Genomic DNA, 24,176 nt, shown 5'->3' with positions numbered 1-24,176 from the left:
AGCCATTATAACAATAACACTTGGGAGTTTTTTTGTTAAAAAGGCCCAAGCTTACTAAAATCCTTTGCTTAAAAGTTTGATGGCAGTTCTGTACCTTCTTTAATCCGCCATATCTGAACATTCCTTCTTGTGCCGGGAAAGTGGCCACTTTCCACGGACATCGGACCGGCCAACCCTCTCGATGACACACAGTCCACGTGTACACTAGTCCGAATAGGGACTCTTCCCTTGCTGGGACCCGAATTCAATTTCTTACTTTAGTTGGCATAGCGCATTCGGTATAACTAGATAGATAGACAACATTACATAAAAACAAAACATTTATGGCAAGACAATATCATTTGCATAGATAAAATATTTCAAAAACATTTCATATTTTCATTTGTATATAGGATAGAAAGTTCACCTTAAACCTTGTAACTTTTTTGAGAAAATACCTCCTTCTTAAGATATTACTTCCTTGCGATTGCCTTAGTTAAAAAAATTAATAATGACCATTTAGCTTCAAGATAAGTAAAAGTAGATGTCATGCACCTAGGATCATATCTCGTCTCATTCCTTTAAACCATTAACTTCATTAATTCAACTAAGAGATTTAATTCATTTGCAAGAAATTAATTAAATCAAGAGGTTAAATAATTTAACCATGAATTTACCTTACTCAAATTATGCAAGGACACAACACAAATTTAAGACAATAAATCCCAAAGCTTCAACTTAGACATAGCTTACTAGTTAAATAATTCTAACTTTAGGAATTAATTATAATTATCATAAAAGTTAGACTAATCCAATATTAAAATTTAGAGAAGACTTAGGCTCAAATATTTTAATTTTAAAGAGTCCATTCAATATAATAAAAGATAAATAAAAGAGGCCCTAAAAATTAATTAATTTTAAGATCCATTCTTTAGCCATTAAAGAAATAAATGATCAAGCCCTACTCACGTCATACTCACTTTGCGCCTCCTGCCCCCCTCCCCACGTCTCTCTCTCAAACCTCCCTTCTCTCTCTCGCCTCTGCCGGAAACGGCTACTGCCGGTCACGCCGGCGCCGACCAGCCGCCCCTCTCTCCTTCTTCCTTTCTCTTTCCTTCTTTCCCCTGTTCTCACTCTCTCTCTCGGTCTCCTTCTCCACCAGCACCACCGCCGGCTGGAAACCGCCGCTGCTGCCGTCGGGCTGCCGCCGCCGCTGCGCCGGCCGCCGCCGCTGCGGAGGTGAGTATATTTCACTTTTTAAATTTTGTAAAACAACTTTCTAAACTTTGAATCTTTGCTTAAATTTTCAGAAATCAAGAGGGGTTGAAAAGACATTGAAAAAGAGTGTCGTCTTTTGCCGGATTTCGTCACCACCGTCGGGCTGCCGTCGCCGCCGCTGAGCCGCCGGAGGGCAGAAACTCCAGCCCATGTATGATTTCTTATTTCCTTAGTTTAATCTTTAATTAATTGGCTTATGTATTTGTGATTCAAGAGGCCAAGGTTTTCCTATTTATGCTTAAGAGTTGAGATCTTGAAGAAATATTAAGCATGCTTGTGTTTTGGGTTTTGGGATATGTACTAAATGATGGCATGCTTTGAAGAAAGAATTTTGGTAGGGAACTTACTTAGATGATGAGAAAAAGCTTGATGAATGAACAATATGCAACTCTCCTCTCCTTGCTAGCTAGACTCTTGAAGCACTTTCCTCCAAACTTGAATGGGTGGAAACATGGATTTTTGTGGGTGGAATGGATAAGTTTATATGATGAAACTGATGAGAGATTGTGATGGGAAAAAGGGTTGATAGGGATGTTCTATTTATAGTGAATTTCTTACCGTGTGATGTTTAATGTGGCGACAAGATACATAAGGCTCCTCTCCTCTTATTCTTCATACTCATCATGGTGTTGGGGACTTTGTTCCTCTGATTCTAATTAACTCACTGTTGGAGCATGCATGGGGAGGATTTATTCATGCAAGATTTTGAAAATGATAATGCATGTGTGCTATATGGGCTATGGCTAGCTGCAACGGGACGAGCAATTTTGTTTAGGTTTGTATACTCAATGTCATACACAAACTAAACATTGCACAATTATGCCCACTGTTGAGGTTTTGGGGCACTTCAGGCCTTTGTTTGCTGCGTGCATTTGAATAAGCAATATCTATGGGATATTAAGAAACCTATTTAATATTGTAAGCATTATATCTGGGATGTTGAGTAATACTAGTTCAGTCATGCACTTTAGCTCATTCTTCAATTTAATATTTGCCATGTTTGTCTGTTAATTCATCAATTCAATAAATAGGTCATAAAGTCTAATATTTAGATGCATCAAATCATTTGTATATGGTTTCCAAAAACAAAGATGATGAACTTGTGATTTTAACGTCCCATATTGTTTCATGCCTATTGTTTGTTCTACTTCTAATTTACGGAACAGTTTAAACATTATTTACTACAGATTTATATAAAAAAGTTTACTAATTATATTACTAACCTATTTAAATTTATTTTTCTATTTATGTAGCAGGTTGCATAGAAAAGAGAAGATTATGATTGCAGCTTTGGAAAAAGGCAAAACACCAATTTTAAGAGAACCGTTTAATGCAGAACAGTTTCAAAGCAGGTACGTAGAAAAAATAAAGAAGGTATGCTATGGTTTCCATGACCACAAGTCCACAAGTTGATCCAGTTCTTTCTTGACTTCATGTATAATATATTGTCGGTCTTAATATCGTGGCCAAGTGTTACTGATGTAAACATTTGTAACCATTACAAGTCCACAAAATTTCTGAAATTTGCAGGTTATTACAGATGTAACCATTACGATAGGAAGAAAAAAAGGAAAAAAAAAGTGTTACTGATGCAGCTGAAGCTATTCAAGCACTGGGCAACCTGTATAGGAGTCTGAGAACACTTCCCAAAAATAGGAAAAAAAAGAAGAAAAGAAAAAAAGGAAAAAAAATGGAAAAAAGGAAAAAAAGAAAAAAAGGAAAAAAGAAGGTAGAGACGAATACTCAACTATGCCTGTGGAGCATGAAGATGTTGAGGTTTGAGCTGTTGTTTTCCCTCTTACCTTTTGTGTGATTGCTGAATTTATTATTACGGATATCACGATAGATATTTTTGACTAACTGAGCCATTTTTCTTTATAGCCAAGAGAAATGACTTTGGAAGACATTGAGAACAGATTAGGATAAAGACGATTACTCAACTAAAATGTGCGGTGTGGAAAGAACGGCTTAAAGGTTAGGGTTCAAATTATTGCTTGACCTTATTTGTGATAGTTATATTGTTAGGTCTGTTTATGTGTGCTTTCCCCCTTAAGTTATGGTTTTGCATCGTGGGCTCATTGTATCCCACTTTTTGGGTGTAAACATGTCCCTCAACCGTATGATTTACAACTTACTGGAAACAATGATTGCATGTTTGCATCATAGAAATTTGTTACAATTACAAATGGATACAATTTTATCAGCCTATGATGCTAATGTATGCTTAGAAAAATAACTCTTGACCTGTGCATCTGTTTTGCAAGTCAGTTTGGTGTCTTTTGATCATTTCATTATAATATGATCGTTCTTCTGTTTTTGTTGAGGATAATTTATCTGGTTAGTAATATACTCCCGTTGAAGAAATTGTCAGTTTTTCTGTGTGATTTCCTTGTCTACCAATTTTTTTTTATAGATTTAGCAACGTTAGCATGGTATTGTCCTGCCTTAGTAATTCAGTCTTATATCTCTCCCCTTATAGGTATCCAAAAATTTGAGAATATACAGGGTTCCGCTTTTAGTATTATTAGCGAATGATTGAAGTAATATGGAGCTTTTAAAGGTATTATGCTACTTTCCATTATAACTCATTCATCTTATAATCAAAAATTGATTAGGTTATTCCACTTTTCCATATCATTATATTAATTTTTCTCATGCCGCATATCCATTGCAGATAATTATGATTCTGGTAGCATTTTATTCATACTTTTTATATTTTATTTTCAGAATGCTTCAAATGGTGTGAGAGGATAGAGGCTGTCGCTGAACTAACAGAACTTGCACCCGCCAAAAAGATTACTCCTGGAGATTTTTCAGAAGTTTATCGTACAATAAAGAAGGTATGCTATGGTTTCCATGACCACAAGTCCACAAGTTAATCCAGTTCTTTCTTGACTTTATGCAGAACATATTGTTGGTCTTAATATCGTAGCCAAATAATTTGTGTTGCCTGCACAACATTTTTGAATCTTGCAGGTTATCACAGATGTAAACATTACGATAGGAAGAAGGAAAAAAATAGTTTCTGTTGCAGAAAAGGGCAACCTTTTTAGGGGTCTAAGAACACTTCCCAAAAAAAAGAGGAAAAAATGGAAAAAAAAGGAAAAAAGAAAAAAAAAGTAGAGATGATTACTCAACTATGCCTGTGGAGCTTGAAGATGTTGAGGTTTGAGCTACGATTTTCTTTTCCCCTCTTACCTTTTGTATGATAGCTGAATACAATTAGGGACATCACGATAGATATTTTTGACTAACTGGCCCATTTTTCTTTACAGCCAGGAAAAATGAGTTTGGAAGAGATTGAGAGCAAATTAGGATCCCTTATTCAAACGGAGTCGATTACTCAACTAAAATGTGTTGTGTGGATAGAGCAGCTTAAAGGTTAGGGTTCAAATTACCATTTGACCTTATTTATGACAGTTACATATTTAGGTCATATATGTGTGTGTTTTTATGTGTGTTTTCCCCCTTAAAATATGACTTTGCATCAAGGGTTCATTGTATCCCACTTTTTGGGTATAAACATGTACATCAACTGTATGATTTGCAGCTTATTGGAAACAATGATTGCATGTTTGTCTCTAAACTGAGATTTTAGAAACTATCATGCGTCCCAGAAATTTATCTTGCTCTGATGCGAATGTATGATTAGAAAAATAACTCTAGACCAGTGCATCTGTTTCTAAGTCAGTTGGTGTCTGTTGATCATTTCATAGATGATTATGTTTCATAATTATCTTATCGTTCTTCTGTTTTTCTTAAGGAAAGTTTTTCTGGTTAGTTAATATGCTCCCGTTGAAGATTGTCAGTCATTCCATGTGTGGTTTCTTTGTCTACCTAAATATTTTACTGATTTAGCAACGTTAGTATGGAATTGTTCTGTCTTAGATATTCTTCATCCTATATTTACAAGTATATGGATTCTACAATCTGCTTGTTTTGAATTTTCTTTTGCTGTTAAGATAAACCTTTATTCAATTCCTTTGCCAATGTTTAACTTGGACAAATTTATCTTGTATATTTGAAGCAAAATAGTATATGGGGTGTAGATTAATTCTCATATCATGGCTTTTTATTTTCAATTTTCTTGATATTCTCTTTAAATACTGCTTTGTTTATTGGTCTTTTTAAAAAAGGTTATATAATGCTGCAGTATACATTTTGTTTTTGGTTCTTCGATGTTAGAGTATTAAACTTATTGAGATGCTTTTGTATGAATTGCTTTAAAAAATGAGGCCACCCATTCAAAATTGTTATCTTGCTAATGATAAAATCTGTAATTCAATTTTTTATTTCTGATTTTTTTGTTTCAGCTATTGTGTCTTTTAAAGAGCAGCTGAAGCATGCTTTAATGAAATATTGAGGGTTTATTTACAAGAAACTGTATGAACATCCAAAATTTTTGTTCCTTGAATGAGGTTTGCTAACTTTAGTTGTTAGGTGGCACTAAACCTATCTTATATCTCTCCCATTATAGGTATCCAAAAGTTTGAGAGATTTACAAGGTTCCGCTTTTGCTATTATTAGCGAATGAGTGAAGCAATATGGAGCTCTTAAAGGTTAATATGCTACTTTCCATTATAACACATTCATCTTATTAACAAAAATAGATAAGGTTATTCCACTTTTTCATATCATTATATTGATTTTTCTTTTATTCAGACTTTTTATATTTTATTTTCAGAAAGGTTCAAATTGTGCGAGAGGAAAGAAGCTGTCGCTGAACTAACAAAGCTTGCATCCACCAAAAAGATTACTGCTGGAGATTTTTCAGAAGTTTGTCGAACAATTAAGAAGGTATGCTATGGTTTCCATGACCGCAAGTCCACAAGTTAATCCAGTTCTCTCTTGACTTTATGTAGAACATGTTGTTGGTGTTAATATTGTGACCAAGTAATTAGTGTTGCCTGAGCAACGTTTTTGAATCTTGCAGGTTATATCACAGATGTAAACATTACGATAGGAACAAAACAAGGGAAAAAAAGCGTTGTTGCAGCTGAAGCTATTCAAGCTCTGAAACATTACGATAGGACGAAAAAAAGGAAAAAAAAAGCGTTTTTGCAGCTGAAGCTATTCAAGCTCTGGGCAACCTGTATAGGAATCTGAGAACATTTCCCAAAAAAAGGAAAAAAGGAAAAAAAGGAAAAAAGGAAAAAAAGGAAAAAAAAGAAAAAAAGAAAAAAGGAAAAAAAGGGAAAAAAGGAGAAAAAAGAAAAAAGGAGAAGACTATTACTCGATTATGCCTGTGGAGCTTGAAGATGTTAAGGTGCTGTTTTCTTTTCCCCCTCTTACCTTTGGTATGCTAGCTGAATACATCATTATTAGGGGCACCATGATAGATATTTTTTACTCACTGGCCCATTTTTCTTTACCGCCAAGAGAAATGAGCTTGGAAGAAATTGAGAGCAGATTAGGATCCCTTATTCAAGTAGAGACTTTACTCAACTAAAATCTGATGTATGGATAGAGCGGATTAAAGATTTGGGTTCAAATTAGCGCTTGACCTTTTTTATGACAGTTACATATTTAGGTCACATATATGTGTGTTTTCCCCTTAAGATATGGTTTTGCGTCAAGGGTTCATTGTATGCCACTGTTTAGGTATAAACATGTCAATCAACCGTATGATTTGCAGCTTACTGGAAACAATGATTCCATGTTTAGTCTCTTAAATGAGATTTTAGACACAATATGATGCATTACAGAAATTTGTTACAAATGGAAACAATTTATCTGTCTTTGATGCTAATGTATGCTTAGAAAAATAACTCTTGACCGGTGCATCTGTTTCATATATGATTGTTTCATTATAATTTTATCGTTCTTCTGTTTTTCTTAAGGAAAATTTTTCTGGTTAGTTAATATGCTCCCGTTGAAGAAATTTTCAGTTATTCCATGTGTGGTTTCTTTGTCTACTTAAATATTTTATAGATTTAGCAACGTTAGTATGGAATTATTCTGTCTTATTTATTCTTCCTCTATTTACAATTATATGGATCATATAATTTGCTTGTTTTGAATTTTCCTTTTGCTCTTAAGATAAACCTTTATCAATTTTGTTGCCATTGTTTAATTTGGAAAAATTTATCATGTATATTTGAAGCAAAATAGTATAAGGGGTGTAGATTTTTAATTTTCTTGGTATTCTCTTTATATACCGCTTTGTTTATTGGTCTTTTTAAAAAAGGCTATATAATGCTGCAGTATACATGTTGTCTTTGGTTTTTCGATGTTAGAGTATTAAACTTTTTTAGATGCTTTTGTATGAATCGCTTTAAAAAATAAGGCCACCCATTCAAAATTGTTATCTTGCTAATGATAAAATCTGTACTTCAATTTTTAATTTATGAATTTTTTGTTTCAACTACTGTCTTTTATAGAGCAGTTTTAAAGAGCAGCTGAAGCATGCTTTAATGAAATATTGAGGGTTTGTTTACAAGAAACTGTATGAACATCCAAAATTTTTATTCCTTGAATGAGGTTTGCTAACTTTAGTTATTAGGTGGCATTAAACCTATCTTATATCTCTCCCCTTATAGGTATCCAAAAAATTGAGAGATTTACAAGGTTCCGCTTTTGCTATTATTAGCGAATGAGTGAAGCAATATGGAGCTTTTCAAGGTTAACATGCTACTTTCCATTATAACCCATTCATCTTATAATCAAAAATAGATAAGGTTATTCCACTTTTCCATATCATTATATTGATTTTTCTCGTACCACATCCATTGCATATAAATATGATTCTAGTAGCATTTTATTCATACTTTTTATATTTTATTTTCAGAAAGGTTCAAATGGTGTGAGAGGAAAGAAGTTGTCGCTGAACTAACAAAGCTTGCATCCACCAAAAAGATTACCCCTGGTGATTTTTCAGAAGTTTGTCGAACAATTAAGAAGGTATGCTATGGTTTCCATGACCGCAAGTCCACAAGTTAATCCAGTTCTCTCTTGACTTTATGTAGAACATGTTGTTGGTGTTAATATTGTGACCAAGTAATTAGTGTTGCCTGAGCAACATTTTTGAATCTTGCAGGTTATATCACAGATGTAAACATTACGATAGGATGAAAAAAAGGAAAAAAAACGTTCCTGTTGCAGTTGAAGCTATTCAAGCTCTGGGCAACCTGTATAGGAGTCTGAGAACACTTCCCAAAAAAAGGAAAAAAGGAAAAAAAGAGAAGAAAAGAAAAAAAGGAAAAAAAGGAAAAAAATGGAAAAAAAGAAAAATGGAAAAAAAAGAAAAAAAAGGAAAAAAAGGAGAAAAAAGAAAAAAAGGAGAAGACTATTACTCGACTATGCCTGTGGATCTTGAAGATGTTGAGGTGCTGTTTTCTTTTCCCCCTCTTACCTTTGGTATGCTAGCTGAATACTAATGAGTTTGGAATAAATTGAGAGCAGATTAGGATCCCTACATTACTCAACTAAGATCTGATGTACATTTATGTGTGTTTTCCCCTGAAGATATGGTTTTGCATCAAGGGTTCATTGTATGCCACTGTTTAGGTATAAACATGTCAATCAACCGTATGATTTGCAGCTTACTGGAAACAATGATTGCATGTTTGGTCTCTTAAATGAGATTTTAGACACTATATCCTGCATCAGAGAAATTTGTTACAAATGGAAACATTTTATCTGGCTTTGATGCTAATGTGTGCTTAGAAAAATAACTCTTGACCGGTGCATCTGTTTCATAGATGATTATGTTTCATTATAATTTTATCATTCTTCTGTTTTTCTTAAGCAAAATTTTTCTGGTTAGTTAATATGCTCCCGTTGAAGAAAGTGTCAGTTATTCCATGTGTGGTTTCCTTGTGTACTTAAATATTTTATAGATTTAGCAACGTTAGTATGGAATCTTTCTGTCTTAGTTATTCTTTCTCCTATATTTACAATTATACGGATCATATAATGTGCTTGTTTTGAATTTTCCTTTTGCTCTTAAGATAAACCTTTATCAATTCTGTTGCCATTGTTTAATTTGGAAAAATTTATCATGTATATTTGAAGCAAAATTGTGTATGGGGTGTAGATTAATCCTCATATCATGGCTTTTTATTTTTAATTTTCTTGATATTCTCTTTATATACCGCTTTGTTTATTGGTCTATTTTAAAAAGGCTATATAATGCTGCAGTATACATGTTGTCTTTGGTTCTTTGATGTTAGAGTATTAAACTTATTTAGATGCTTTTGTATGAATCGCTTTAAAAAATGAGGCCACCCATTCATAATTGTTATCTTGCTAATGATAAAATCTGTACTTCAATTTTTAATTTATGAATTTTTTGTTTCAACTACTGTCTTTTAAAGAGCAGTTTTAAAGAGCAGCTGAAGCATGCTTTAATGAAATATTGAGGGTTTGTTTACAAGAAACTGTATGAACATCCAAAATTTTAATTCCTTGAATGAGGTTTGCTAACTTTAGTTGTTAGGTGGCACTGAACCTATCTTATATCTCTCCCCTTATAGGTATCCAAAAATTTGAGAGATTTACAAGGTTCCACTTTTGCTATTATTAGCGAATGAGTGAAGCAATATGGAGCTTTTCAAGGTTAATATGCTACTTTCCATTATAACCCATTCATCTTATAATAAAAAATAGATAAGGTTATTCCACTTTTCCATATCATTATATTGATTTTTCTCGTACCATCTTATGATTCTGGTAGCATTTTATTCATACTTTTTATATTTTATTTTCAGAAAGTTTCAAATGGTGTGAGAGGAAAGAGGCTGTCGCTGAACTAACAGAGCGTGCATCCACCAAAAAGATTACTCCTTGAGATTTTTCAGAAGTTTGTCGAACAATTAAGAAGGTATGCTATGGTTTCCATGACCGCAAGTCCACAAGTTAATCCAGTTCTCTCTTGACTTTATGTAGAACATGTTGTTGGTGTTAATATTGTGGCCAAGTAATTAGTGTTGCCTGAGCAACATTTTTGAATCTTGCAGGTTATATCACAGATGTAAACATTACGATAGGAAGAAAAAAAAGGAAAAAAAAAAGCGTTGCTGTTGCAGCTGAAGCTATTCAAGCTCTGGGCAACCTGTATAAGAGTCTGAGAACATTTCCCAAAAAAAGGAAAAAAAATGAAAAAAGAGAGAGAAAGAAAAAAAGGAAAAAAATGGGAAAAAAAGAAAAAAAAGGAAAAAAAGGAAAAAAAAAGGAAAAAATGGAGAAAAAAGAAAAAAGGAGAAGACTATTACTTGACTATGCGTGTGGAGCTTGAAGATGTTGAGGTGCTGTTTTCTTTTCCCCCTCTTACCTTTAGTATGCTTGTTGAATACATTATTATTTGGGGCATCATGATAGATATTTTTGACTAACTGGCCCATTTTTCTTTTCAGCCAAGAGAAATGAGTTTGGAAGAAATTGAGAGCAGATTCGGATCCCTTATTCAAGTAGAGACATTACTCAACTAGGATCTGCTGTGTGGAAAGATCGGCTTAAAGGTTAGGGTTCAAATTACCGCTTGACCTTTTTTATGACAGTTACATATTTAGGTCACGTATATGTGTTTTTATGTGTGTTTTTCCTCTTAAGATATGGTTTTGCATCAAGGGTTCTTGTATGCCACTGTTTAGGTATAAACATGTCCATCAACCGTATGATTTGCAGTTTACTGGAAACAATGATTGCATGTTTGGTCTCTTAAATGAGATTTTAGTCACAATATCCTGCATCAAAGAAATTTGTTACAAATGGAAACAATTTATCTGGCTTTGATGCTAATGTATGGTTAGAAAAATAACTCTTGACCGGTGCATCTGTTTCATAGATGATTATGTCTCATTATATTTTTATCGTTCTTCTATTTTTCTTAAGGAAAATTTTTCTGGTTAGTTAATATGCTCCCGTTGAAGATTGTCAGTCATTCCATGTGTGGTTTCTTTGTCTACCTAAATATTTTATAGATTCAGCAACGTTAGTATGGAATTTTTCTTAGTTATTTCTCTTCCTATGTTTACAGTTATATGTGTTGGCAATTGAAACTAAAAATATAACATATAACTGTCCCACATCGGTGTCAAGAGAAAACTGAAACTAGTATATAAGTCTCATGGGCCACTCCTCCTATCACCAATTGGTTTTAGGATGGAACCCATGGATTTCTATAATGGTATCAGAGCGGGTCGCCGACTGTGGGTCATATTTAACTGACCCAGCAGTATATCTGGGCTGAAACCGAAAAAAATGACTGACCCAGCAGTATAACTGGGCTGAAAATTTGGGCCAAGTGGTCCCAACCGATCGAAAAAAATTGGACCGATTGTCCAATCGATTAGAAAAAAGTCCAACCCCTCCAAGGTGAACCTTGAAGGGTTTGAGGGAGGGTGTTGGCAATTGAAACTAAAAATATAACATATAACTGTCCCACATCGGTGTCAAGAGAAAACTGAAACTAGTATATAAGTCTCATGGGCCACTCCTCCTATCACCAATTGGTTTTAGGATGGAACCCATGGATTTCTATAAGGCAAGATTGGTTGCTAAGGGATATACTCAAGTATATGGAGTAGACTATGAAGAAACTTTCTCCCCGGTGGCCAAACTAAACACTGTAAGAGCTCTTCTATCTGTTGCTGCATGTAAGGAATGGCCATTATATCAGTTTGATGTTACAAATGCCTTTCTACATGGAGAACTTGAGAAAAATAAGGAAGTATACATGGAGGTTCCCCCGGGCTTTCACGAAGACTTTGGGAAAGGGCAGGTGTGCAGACTAAGAAAAACCCTATATGGGTTAAAGCAATCCCCCAGGGTGTGGTTCGGAAGATTTTGTCAGGCAATGGTCAACCAAGGATTCAAACAGAGTCATTCAGACCACACGCTATTCCTAAAGAAGAGGAACGGAAAAATGACATGTCTAATCATATACGTTGACGACATGATCATAACTGGAGATGATGCCGAAGAAATCCAAAACCTGAAAGAGAATCTTTCCAAGGAATTTGAAATGAAGGACTTGGGAGATCTGAAGTACTTCCTAGGAATTGAAGTGTTGAGGTCAAAGCACGGAATATTTCTAAGACAGAAAAAGTATGTATTGGACATGCTAGCGGAAACAGGTCTACTAGACTGCAAGCCCGCCGAAACTCCAATGGTGCCCAACCATAGACTGCAGATTGTGGATGGAGCTAAGCCTACAGACCGAGAAAGATATCAACGGTTAGTAGGAAAACTTCTTTATCTTTCTCACACTAGACCGGATATCACATATGCAGTTGGAGTTGTCAGTCAATTCATGCATCAGCCTCAAGAAGACCATATGGACGCTGCCATGAGAATAGTAAGGTATCTTAAGGGTACAGCCAGTTATGGGGTCTTCTTGGAAAAAAAGGAAAACTTAGAAATTGATGGGTACACCGATGCTGATTGGGCAAGCAATCCAGTTGACAGAAAATCCACTGGAGGATATTTTACCTTTGTTGGAGGTAACTTAGTCACTTGGAGGAGTAAGAAGCAAAAGGTTGTAGCCCTATCTAGCGCTGAAGCCGAATTTCGAGGGATTAAAAGTGGTCTAATGGAGATATTATGGTTAAGAACGTTGTTAACAGAAATTGGCTTTCCACCTACTCGGAAAAGTCAACTTTTTTGTGACAACAAAGCAGCTATCAGCATCTCAGAGAATCCCGTCCAGCATGACAGAACTAAACATGTCGAAGTCGATCGTCACTTCATCAAAGAAAAACTTGAAGGAGGAATTGTCGAATTCCCGTTCGTCCGATCTGAGGAACAACTTGCAGATATACTGACCAAGGCACTCAGTCCAAAAGTTTTCAAAAAATTTCTTGGCAAGTTGAGTATCGGAGATACCGTTGCTCAACTTGAGGGGGAGTGTTGGAAATACAAAACATAAATGGCCGCCCACTACTTATTATTGTGGAAGTTCCTAGAGTACATTCAATGTTGTATTGTTCCTAGCAAAGTAGAGTTCCAAGTATGTATTTGAAGAGTCTCAATATCCCTATAAATAATAGGGGGATGAGTAGTTCAAATATAACAAACATTTGCATAAGAAATATATCTCTACTTCTATCTTCTAATATGCCTTACCAATCTTGTTATGCCTCTCTCGATTAAACCATCTGCACGTCTTTTTATGGTGAAGATCCAACGACATCCTACTGGTTTCTTTCCTGGAGGTAGAGTGCACTTTTCCCATGTTTCATTTTTTATCAAGGCATCAATCTCTTTCTTCATGGCTTCTCTCCAATGTTTGTGTTTCATCGCCATCTCGAAGGACTGCGGAATTTCTTCTTCTTCATAAAGTGCCGCCTCAAATGCCCTTGCCATTTCAGTGAGATGCCCTTGTGTTAGGTTTGCAACAGAGTACCGAGATTTCCGTCCTTTCCAGTCTGGCGAATATCTTTTTGGAGGAACACCTCTCGTGCTTCTATGGGGTAATTCGGAGTGCCATGTCTTTTGTTCTGTACACAACTCATCTGCATGGCTCATGTCATTGTTAGATGTTTCAATTGCATTACCAATTTCGGGATTTGAAAGAATTACCTCAGGATTCAAAGACTGGTCAGATAGTTCGGTAGTGTCTTGAAGCGGCGTGTTCTGTTCTAGGGAGTCTGATGGCCCGGTGGTACCGCTAACTTCCTCTGTTGGACCGCCTTCTGTGACAGGGTTCTGGCTAGGCATGTCAGTTTGTGTATTTTCCCTCTCCCCCTGAATGGTTTCTCCCCAAAGAGGTAGCCAATTTAGGGCGTCACATCCCGAATTTTCCGATTCACTCCCCCCCTGACCGCTAGATTGGCTATAGAAATATTCACTCTCAACAAAGTCGCAATTCATAGTGGTATACATGCGATCTGTTAAGGGGTCATAACAACGATAACCTTTCTGATTTTTTCCATATCCCAAGAAGACACATTTGACTGCACAAGGTGAGAATTTATCACGATCATGTTTGGGAATATGAACAAACACTGTACAACCAAAGATTTTGGGATCGAGATGTACGGAGGACGGAACCGAGTTTATGGAAGAGAATATGTCTAGGGGAGTTTTGAAGTTGAGTATTCCTGTGGGAAGACGATTTAGGAGGTAAACAGCGGTAGCGATGGCTTCTGGCCAAAATGATTTTGGGATATTGGATTCGATTAAGAGAGCTCGGGTGATTTCAAGAATATATCGATTTTTTCGCTCGGCTACCCCATTTTGTTCTGGTGTATATGCACAAGAGGTTTGGTGGACAAGACCTTTGTCGGAGAAGAAAGATTGCATCTTAGAATTCACATATTCCCTCCCATTATCGGATCTAAGGATTTGAATTTTGGAGTTATACTGGGTTTGAACAAGATTGTAAAACTCAGTGAATTTGTCAAAAACTTCTGATTTAGTTTTCAAAAAATAAATCCAAGTCATACGAGAGAAATCATCAATAAATAACAGAAAATACCGAAACCCTTGTCCCCCAGTAACCGGGGCAGGTCCCCACACGTCAGAGTGAATTAAGGCAAAAGGAGATTTTTCCCTAGTGTTGTTCAATTTAAAAGAATGTCTATGACTTTTGGCCAAAACACAAGTTTCGCAATTCAAGACACGCGAAGATGAAACTAACTCAGGAAAGAGTAGGCGAAGATAACCTATAGATGGGTGTCCTAACCGGCGATGCAAGAGCCAAATCTGTCTGTCAGTCAGTCCGTGAGTCAGCATCGCAGTACTCTGTTGGGCTATCTCATCCACATAGTACAGTCCATGCCGCTCAGTGCCACGCCCAACTATCGTCCCCGTTTTGATATCCTGTAACATGCAAAACCGAGGCTGCATTAGTAATTTGCAATTAAGGTCTTTTGTGACATGACTGACAGATAAGAGTTTATGGGATAATGACGGAACATAAAGACAGTTTGAGATGCGAAGAGTTGGTGAGACAGTGATAGTGCCCTTCCCCTGCACAGGTGCTAACTCTCCATTGGCTGTTTGGACATATCGTTTTGTGGATTGGGTAATTTCAAGGAAATCCGACTCATCAAAGGACATGGTGTCGGTTGCCCCACAATCAAAGATCCAGTAATAGTCTTTGGGTCCTATGTTGGAGGATGAAGAGTACGCAAGGGCTTGGAAAGTGTTTGCACAAGTAATTGAGGGCTGGAATTCAAAAATTTGGGTTTTGTTTTCAGAATTTTCGAGACTTGGGGATGTTACTTGGGTCTTTTGGACAAATGCGGGTTTTTTGTATAATATTTCGGAAAATTGGGATGAGTTAGCCAATTTCTGAAATTGCTTAGGTGGCTTTGACATTTTTAGATTTTTTTGAGGGAAATTTTGTGAGAAATGTTTGGAGTGGGGTCGGATCTGGGAGAGTGTATAAATTTGGGGGGTTTTTTGCAAAGTGTGGAGGGGGTTTTTAGAAAATCCCACACAAGACTCTTCATCAGCGGCTCTTCCCCCACATTTCTTTCTTCTTCTCCCAAATTTCTTTCTCCACTGCTCATCCGACGCCGCCGCCTCCGCCTCTGCGGCTGCCGCCTCCGCCGCTGCCCCAGTCACCGCTGCCTCCGACGCGGCTTCAGGAGCAGCCGCTGCCTCCGCCTCAGAGGCTGCCTCCGCCTCAGACGCTGCCTCCGCCTCTGCTTCAGCTGTCGTCGCTGCTCTAGCCGCTGCTGCCGCCGCTTCAGCCGGAGGCTGCTCACCCGGCGACGCTGCTTCAGATGGATTCTGCTGCCGATGTCGACGCCGGCTGATGTTGCTGTTTTCGCCGCCGTCGTCGACGACGCTGCTGTCTGTGACGGGTGGAGCTGCAGACACGTTACTCCTTCGGTTGTTTGCCTGTGTTGCAGCAGTGCGTTTCAATCCTTCGCTGAGGTTATTCGGTAGGTAGAAATTTTGGCTTTGGTTTGTGTTGGATTTGTACAAATCAATTAGATTTGAGATTGTCTCGATCAACAGCTCGAGAGTGGATATTTGGTTTCCCTCCATTGGAGGTTTTTTGTTGGTTTCCTGCTCTGATACCATCTTAAAGATGGTAATCGAGAGAGGCATAACAAGATTGGTAAGGCATATTAGAAGATAGAAGTAGAGATATATTTCTTATGCAAATGTTTGTTATATTTGAACTACTCATCCCCCTATTATTTATAGGGATATTGAGACTCTTCAAATACATACTTGGAACTCTACTTTGCTAGGAACAATACAACATTGAATGTACTCTAGGAACTTCCACAATAATAAGTAGTGGGCGGCCATTTATGTTTTGTATTTCCAACAATATGGATCCTATAATCTGCTTGTTTTGAATTTTCCTTTTGCTCTTAAGATAAACCTTTATCAATTCTGTTGCCATTTTTTTAATTTAGAAAAATGTATCATGTATATTTGAAGCAAAATAGTATATGGGGTGTGGATTAACTGCTTTGTTTATTGGTCTTTTCTAAAAAGGTTAGATAATCCTGTAGTATACATGTTGTCTTTGGTTCTTCTATGTTAGAGTATTAAACTTTTGAGATGCTTTTGTATGAAATGCATTAGAAACGAGGCCACCCATTCAAAATTGTTATCTTGCTAATGATAAAATCTGTAGTACAATTTTTAATTTATGAATTTTTTGTTTCAGCTGTTGTGTCTTTTAAAGAGTAGGTTGAATCACAAACTGATTTGGATCCATCTGTTGAGAGGTCGATCCATTTACTTTGTGTTATTCCCAGCTGGAATGAGAAAAATGTTCAGGTGCTGCATCCAGAAACTTAAAATTTTTACATAATTTCTTTGTTGTTATCGACTACTTGGAATGTTGAACTTGCTTAAGCATGGTCTGTTGAACAGGTCCTACAAGAAGTTATTGATATTGTCACGCAAATTACTGCGGTAGCATCGAAGCTTCCTAAAGAGTGTGTTGTGATTTGCCTTTCAGGTGAGAAAATCTTCAAATGATGTAAGAGGAAAGAGGCTGCTGCTGAACTAACAGAACTTGCATCCACCAAAAAGATTGCTCTTGGAGATTTTTTAGAAGTTTATCGAACAATAAAGGTGTCAATCCAGTTCTCTCTTGACTTTATGCACAACATATTGTTGGTGTTAATATCGTGACCAAGTAATTGGTGTTGCCTGAGCAACATTTTTGAATCTTGCAGGTTACTATAAGAAAAAAAGAAAAAAAGGGAAAAAAGGGAAAAAAAAAGAAAAAAAGGAAAAAAAGGTAAAAGGGGAAAAAAGGAAAAAAAAGGAAAAATAAAAGAAAAAAGAAGTAGAGACGATTACTCAACTATGCCTGTGGAGGATGAAGATGTTGAGGTGTGAGCTGCTGTTTTCTTTTCCCTCTTACCGTTTGTATGATGGCTTAATACATTATTAGGGACATCACAATAGATATTTTTGACTAACCGACCCATTTTTTTTACAGCCAAGAGAAATCAGTTTGGAAGAGATTGAGAGCAGATTAGGAATTCAAGTAGAGACGATTACTCAACTAACAGAACTTGCATCCTCCAAAAAGATTGCTCTTGGAGATTCTTCATAAGTTTGTCGAACAATAAAGAAGGTATGCTATGGTTTCCATTACCACAAGTCCACAAGTTAATCCAGTTCTCTCTTGACTTTATACATCACATATTGTGTTGTTAATATCTTGACCAAGTAATTGGTATTGCCTGAGCAATATTTTTGAATCTTGCAGGTTATATCACAGATGTAAACCGTTGCTGTTGCAGCTGAAGCTATTCAAGCACTGGGCAACCTTTATAGGGGTCTGAAACACTTCCCAAGAAAAAAAAAAGCGTTGTTGCAGCTGAACCTGTATAGAAGTCTGAGAACACTTCCCAAAAAAAGAAAATAAAAAGGAAAAAAAAAGAAAAGAAAAAAGGGGAAAAAGTAAAAAAATGGAAAAAAGAAAAAGGAATAAAAAAGAAAAAAAGGAAAAAAAGAGAAAAAAGTAGAGATTATCACTCAACTATGCCTGTGGAGCTTGAAGATGTTGAGGTGCTGTTTTCTTTTCCCCCTCTTACCTTTGGTATGATAGCTGAATGCATTATTATTAGGGACATCACGATAGATATTTTTTACTAACAACCCATTTTTCTTTACAGCCAAGAGAAATGAGTTTGGAAGAGATTGAGAGCAGATTAGGATCTCTTATTCAAGTAGAGACGATTACTCAACTAAAATGTGCGGTGTGGAAAGAGCGGCTTAAAGGTTAGGGTTCAAATTATTACTTGACCTTATTTGTAACAGTTATATATTTAGGTCTATTTAGGGTTCAAATTATTACTTAAGTTATGGTTTTGCATCGTGGGCTCATTGTATCCCACTTTTTGGGTGTAAACATGTCCCTCAACCGTATGATTTACATGGAAATTTGTTACTGGATTTATGTGTGTTTTCTCCCTTAAGTTATGGTTTTGCATCGTGGGTTCATTGCATCCCACTTATTGGTTATAAAAATGTCCATCAACCGTATAATTTGCAGCTTACTGGAAACAATGATTGCATGTTTGGTCTCATTCTGAGATTTTAGACACAATATCCTGCATCGTAGAATACATATGTCCTGATAATTCTTATCTAACATATTTAAACAATCTTGGATCCTTTCTTGACTCTTGATCTTCTTTAACTTCGATAGGGTACTTGAATTTCTTCAAGAGCTTCTGGATCTGTTGAGATATGAGGGGCTACACTATCAGAAGGTAACTGATGTGATGTGCTTTTCTTTATTGTTATGAGTTTTCTGTCTGTAAGTTAATGTCAAATGATTCTGGTTGTTTTGAATTGGATTGAATTTCTTTTTATTTTTTTTCAGCAAGTAATATCTCAAGCAGTATCTAATGTCTTATTATCTTTGACTGCAGTCTGGACATAACATTGAAAAGTTCGAGAAAAATGCATGAACTGATGAACCAAGTCATCCAAACATATTCTGCTGCAACGACTATTCCTTACATTTTACAGGGTTTGCGATCTAGGAACAACAGAACGAGGACCGAGTCCGCTGACCATGTTGGAGTCTTATTAGATAACTATGGAGCTGAGGTAACGAGTTAGCCAACAGCCTTATTTATTCTTCATTGCATAAGTCTCTAGTGCTTTATTGTTTTTGTGTGCTATATCGTTCCATGTATTCCTGTTGGCAGATAATTAGCCAGTTAAAATCCTTGCAAATTGTCGCAAGTTAACTGCTGAACGACATGGGGACACCCCAAAGCTGTGTTAAATAATTTGGCTATAGGTTATAATATTCTTGGTAAGCTTATAACTTACTATTGTTGGGTTGTTCATTTAGACTTTTTATACTATATTCATTGTTTCTTAAGCTATGAAAGTTGTGGCAAGTGAATGCATAGTTATAATAATAATTTTAATATAATCAATAATATTAAAATTATTTTAAGATTTTCTTAATGAATTATTAATGAAAAACATAATAATAGTTGTTATAATATTTTTTATTATTATAATGCATAATTTTATTATTTAAATTCAGATTTTCTTAATAAGTAAATATATAGCATAATAATAAGAAATAATAATATAATAATAATAATTATTATAATTATTAATTAGTATTTTGATGTAGTTAGAATGTAATTTAAATTTTCAAATTTTCATTAAAATTTTCTTAATTGGTTATTACTAAATTATAACAAAAACATAAAATAATGATAATTATTATTATTATTATGATGGTTTTATATTTTTGATTATTGAACAAGACATATTGTATGCGGAGTAATTGCTTATGACATTATGCTTTCTAGACTGTTTTAATAGCAGATATATTACATTTTTTTTATTATTTTCTTATTATTTGAATTGATATATATGTATGTTCATAATATTTTATCGACCGCCATATCCCGTCATACTGGCGGTTTTTGGGTTGGCCGCCAAACGCCATCCATAACATTGTTGTTTACTAATTACTAGTATTCTTTATGAAAAATTTCTCCTACTTATGCAGAGGATTATGGAATTGGAATACATCATTCGCCGTAAGGATAATCAACATACTCATGCTTAGTGGAAAGAAGCCTATTGCTGCAGAGGTAAGTGCAATGTAAAATATTACTATTACATAACGAGACACATTAGGAGCAAGTATTATAGACATCTAGCTACTTCACATACATATATGGTTAATCACTATTAACTCTCCCATTTTACTTGTATGCACATCTCTTTTTAGCCAGCTGCCACTAAGAAAGCCATGTCTGGAAAATCTGGTACCAACAAAAAGGGTGATGGAGGATGACAAACAACAAAAATTTCTAAACCTATGGAGCGTGAAGATGTCGAGGTCTGAGCTGCTGTTTACTTTTCCTCTTTTACCTGTTGTATGATGGCTTATCAGGGACACTGGCTTATCAGGGACACGGCGAAAGATATTTTTGACTAACTGTCCTAGTTTTCTTTACAGCCAACAGAAATGAGTTTATAGAGTTTTAGAGCAGATTAGGATCCTTTATCCAAGCAGAGACAATTACCCAACTAAAAAGTGTTGTGTGGAAAGAGCGGCTTGAAGGTTGGGGTTCAAACAACTGCTTGACCTTATTTGTGATAGTTGCATATAGGTCATATTTAAAGTGTGTTTTCCACCTTAAATTATGATTTTGCATCGTACGTTCATTGTATCCCACTTTTTTTGGGTGTAAAACTGTCCCTCAACCATATAATTTGCAGCTTACTGAAAACAATGATTGCATGTTTGGTCTCAATTGTGATTTTGGGCAAAATATCCCGCATCATAGAGGAAATTCAAGATCTTGAGGTTTCCAATCTATTTTAAGATATCTTTATTAATTTTGGGGATTAGATTTTCCACACCCCAGAGGAAGCCTTCATACAACTTTTGAGAACTTTTGTCAGCTTTTGGGTTTGGGTAAATGGTGTTAGACCATTAGTGTTGACTTGTTTTTACATTCTTTATAGATCCTTGTAAGTGACTTTGCTTTACCTCTCAAACAGAATGATGTCATGAAATACTTTCGAGAGGGTCTTCATCGGAGGCTCTTAAGTGCTGACTTCAAAGATCAAGTTGATGGCATTGAGATGTTGCAGAAGGTTCTTTCAACATAAATTCTAGTTTCTGTTCTGTAACTTGAAATTTTCTTTTAACCTTCGATTAGTTTTTTTATGTCAGCATGCCGTGTGCTTAGCTATCTGAATTTATCCAATGATATTATGAAAAAGAAATGAGAGGTATCATATTTGTTGAGTATTCTCAAGACACTTGTTATTAGAACATTTGTTTATTCAGTTTGTTTGTGGAATTGCTAAAATTACAAATTGTTATTGATTTTCCCATATCGAGCTCTCTAATGATGTTACAACTAGTGCATATTTAAACTATCTCTCTTGACCTTCTGTAATTTTGAAAAAGTACTTGAAATTATTCCCGAGCTTCTGGATATGTTGAGAAATGAGGGTTACACTATGACAGAAGTAGAGGAAACCATCTTTCTTCCTGGCTTGGTTGAGAAGGTAGCTGATTTGTTAACTGTCTATGTGATATGCTTTTATTTGTTGTTAAGAGTTTTTCTAGCTATATGTCTTTGGCATGTGATTCTGGCTGTTTTTGAATTGGATTGAATTTCTTTTTTATTTTAAAATGTAATATCTCAACCAGCATCTCCAAAGTGTTATTAAGCTAAGGAAGTTGCTGTGGAGAGTGAATGCATAGTTATTACTTTTGTTTTGAACATTGTCTTTCCTGATAATTCTACAAATTATATAGGTGATGATATTTGGATATATGTCAGGATCCTTACCGAGGCACAATTAAGTATGTTGAACTTGTTGTTATTTATGTATACTCTATAATATACTGAAATGATGGAGAGGAATGTCTTTGGACCCAAATATGTTCCAAATTGTAGTGTGACAAGGCAAGACATTCATTGTAAACTGTTTCTATAATTTATATTTGCATAATATTGAAGGGAAAAATTATTAATGACCTCATTGGTCCTTTCCTTTTTGGTTATGGTAATTAGTTTTTAATGCCCACAGGTCTAATCCAGCTGAACAAAGTGGGGACTTATCAAGACCCGTTGGCATCCCAACATTCAATCATTATAGACTACCAATGCCGCAGGCTTAGTCTGCTGTTGGGCTAAAATCATAGAATATGGTTCTCCTGAACAGGGTAGGGGGTAAAGATGAGGAATATTTTTCAATGGAATGCTTTTTCAGAAGATTAGGTATGTCTTTGAAATATCTGCTCAGATTTGTTAATCGATGCATTTGAAAAAAGTTGTCCGAAGAACCAATAGTATGATAATTTGTTAATATTAGTTATGGGGAATCAACAGTCTTCGAATCACATTTAATCTATTAGGGACATCTTAACTAACTTAATGTGTAGACAATTCTTTGGATTTTAGTTTGAAAAGTTTGTACAATATTGAGGAAGCAAATAGACTGACATTTTTTTTAAAGATCTAACAAGATTGCATTACTGAGTGGTTGATGTTGGTCAGTAATATCTTAAAATGTTAAAAATTGTATGTTCACATGATCTCATATAATTATTGGTTTTTCAAAATTGTATTAGCACTTTACTTAATGCTTGAATTAGAACTTTTTTATCTACTTTTCTAATTTTGTCTACTGATAATATCTCTGATTCTGTTTTGTTTGTCCAATGTCATTTCTACGTTTATTTGGGCAATTATAGCTTTCTCTTGAGAAACTTATTGTTGTTTTTGGCAACAGGCTGATGAAGGCATGAAAGGTGTGCTATGAATTGTCACAAGCAACTGCTGATCCCAAGAGTAGCACAATGGGCTGTTAAAATATATCACCGTTTCTTCATTCTACTTTATCATACCGAGCTACTCCTCCAAAAAATCTCGTGCCATTAATGAAAATATAATAATTATTATAATATTTTATTATTATTATTATAATGTATGGTTTTATTAATTAGATTCAGATTTCTAAATAATATAATAATATCAATAATAATAATTATAGTTATTATTAGTATATGAATGTAGTAGAATATAATTCACAGTTTCAAATTTTCATTAAAATTTTCTTAATTAGTTATTACGTACTAAATTAAAACAAAAAAATATAATAATAATAATTATTATTATTATTATGACGATTTTATATTTTGATTATTGAACCAAGACATATTATATAATTGCTTATGACATTATGCTTTCTTTATTGTTTAAATAACCGATACTCTGTATATTTGACAAACTAACCTAGTTTCTTTACAGCTAACAGATATGAGTTTGGAAGAGATTTGGAGCAGATTAGGATCCCTTATTGATTCAGAGACGATTACTCAACTAAAAAGTGTTGTGTGGAAAGAGCGGCTTGAAGGTTAGGGTTCAAATTACTGCATGACCTTATTTATGACAGTTGTATATTTAGGTCATATTTATGTGTGTTCATTGTAATGATATTATGAAAAAAAAGAGTTATCATATTTGTTTTTTGTCAGCATGCCGTGTGCTTAGCTGTCTGAATTTATCTAATGATATTATGAAAAAAAATGAGAGTTATCATACTTGTTGAGTATTCTCAAGACACTTGTTATTAGAACATTTGTTAATTCAGTTTGCTTGTGGAATTGCTAAAATTACAAATTGTTATTGATTTTCCAATATCTAGCTCTCTAATGATGTTACAGCCAGTGAATATATATGTTCGGATAATTCTTATCTATCATATTTAAACTATCTCTCTTGACCTTCTACAACTTTGATAAGGTTCTTGAATTTATTCACGAGCTTCTAGATATGTTGAGAAATGAGGGTTACACTATGACAAAAGTTTAGGAAACCAACCATCTTTCTTCCTTGCTTGGCCGAGAAGGTAACTGATTTGTTAACTGTCTATGTGATATGTTGTTAATAGTCTTCTGGCTATATGTCTTTGGCATGTGATTTCGGCTGTTTTTGAATTGGATTGAATTTCTTTTTTTTTTAAATGTAATATCTAAACCA

At 35.1% G+C, this 24,176-nt stretch overlaps 1 long non-coding RNA gene across 39 annotated transcripts in view; it reads left to right on the top strand.

Annotated features, from left to right (window-relative positions):
* The first annotated feature begins 941 nt into the window (after window positions 1–941).
* LOC121795550 overlaps window positions 942–24,176 on the top strand; it is a 140,301-nt gene continuing 117,066 nt past the window's right edge. For 32 of the 39 annotated variants that reach the window (XR_006049544.1, XR_006049537.1, XR_006049506.1 and 29 more), the window contains exons 1-10: window positions 942–1,218; window positions 1,290–1,408; window positions 2,511–2,609; window positions 2,788–3,033; window positions 3,139–3,231; window positions 3,737–3,817; window positions 3,985–4,097; window positions 4,234–4,423; window positions 4,533–4,638; window positions 5,735–5,816. This is a non-coding gene — a long non-coding RNA (uncharacterized LOC121795550). Of the gene's footprint in view, window positions 1,219–1,289; window positions 1,409–2,510; window positions 2,632–2,787; window positions 3,034–3,138; window positions 3,232–3,736; window positions 3,818–3,984; window positions 4,098–4,233; window positions 4,424–4,532; window positions 4,639–5,734; window positions 5,817–24,176 lie in introns of all 39 variants that reach the window. The other 7 variants (XR_006049521.1, XR_006049507.1, XR_006049518.1 and 4 more) reach the window with 7 other exon arrangements.

This window comes from Salvia splendens, chromosome 3, assembly GCF_004379255.2.
Source record: "Salvia splendens isolate huo1 chromosome 3, SspV2, whole genome shotgun sequence".
In the NCBI taxonomy this organism is placed as follows: domain Eukaryota; kingdom Viridiplantae; phylum Streptophyta; class Magnoliopsida; order Lamiales; family Lamiaceae; genus Salvia; species Salvia splendens.
Note: the sequence above shows the minus strand (reverse complement) of the source record. Positions and strands in the feature narration are given on the sequence as shown.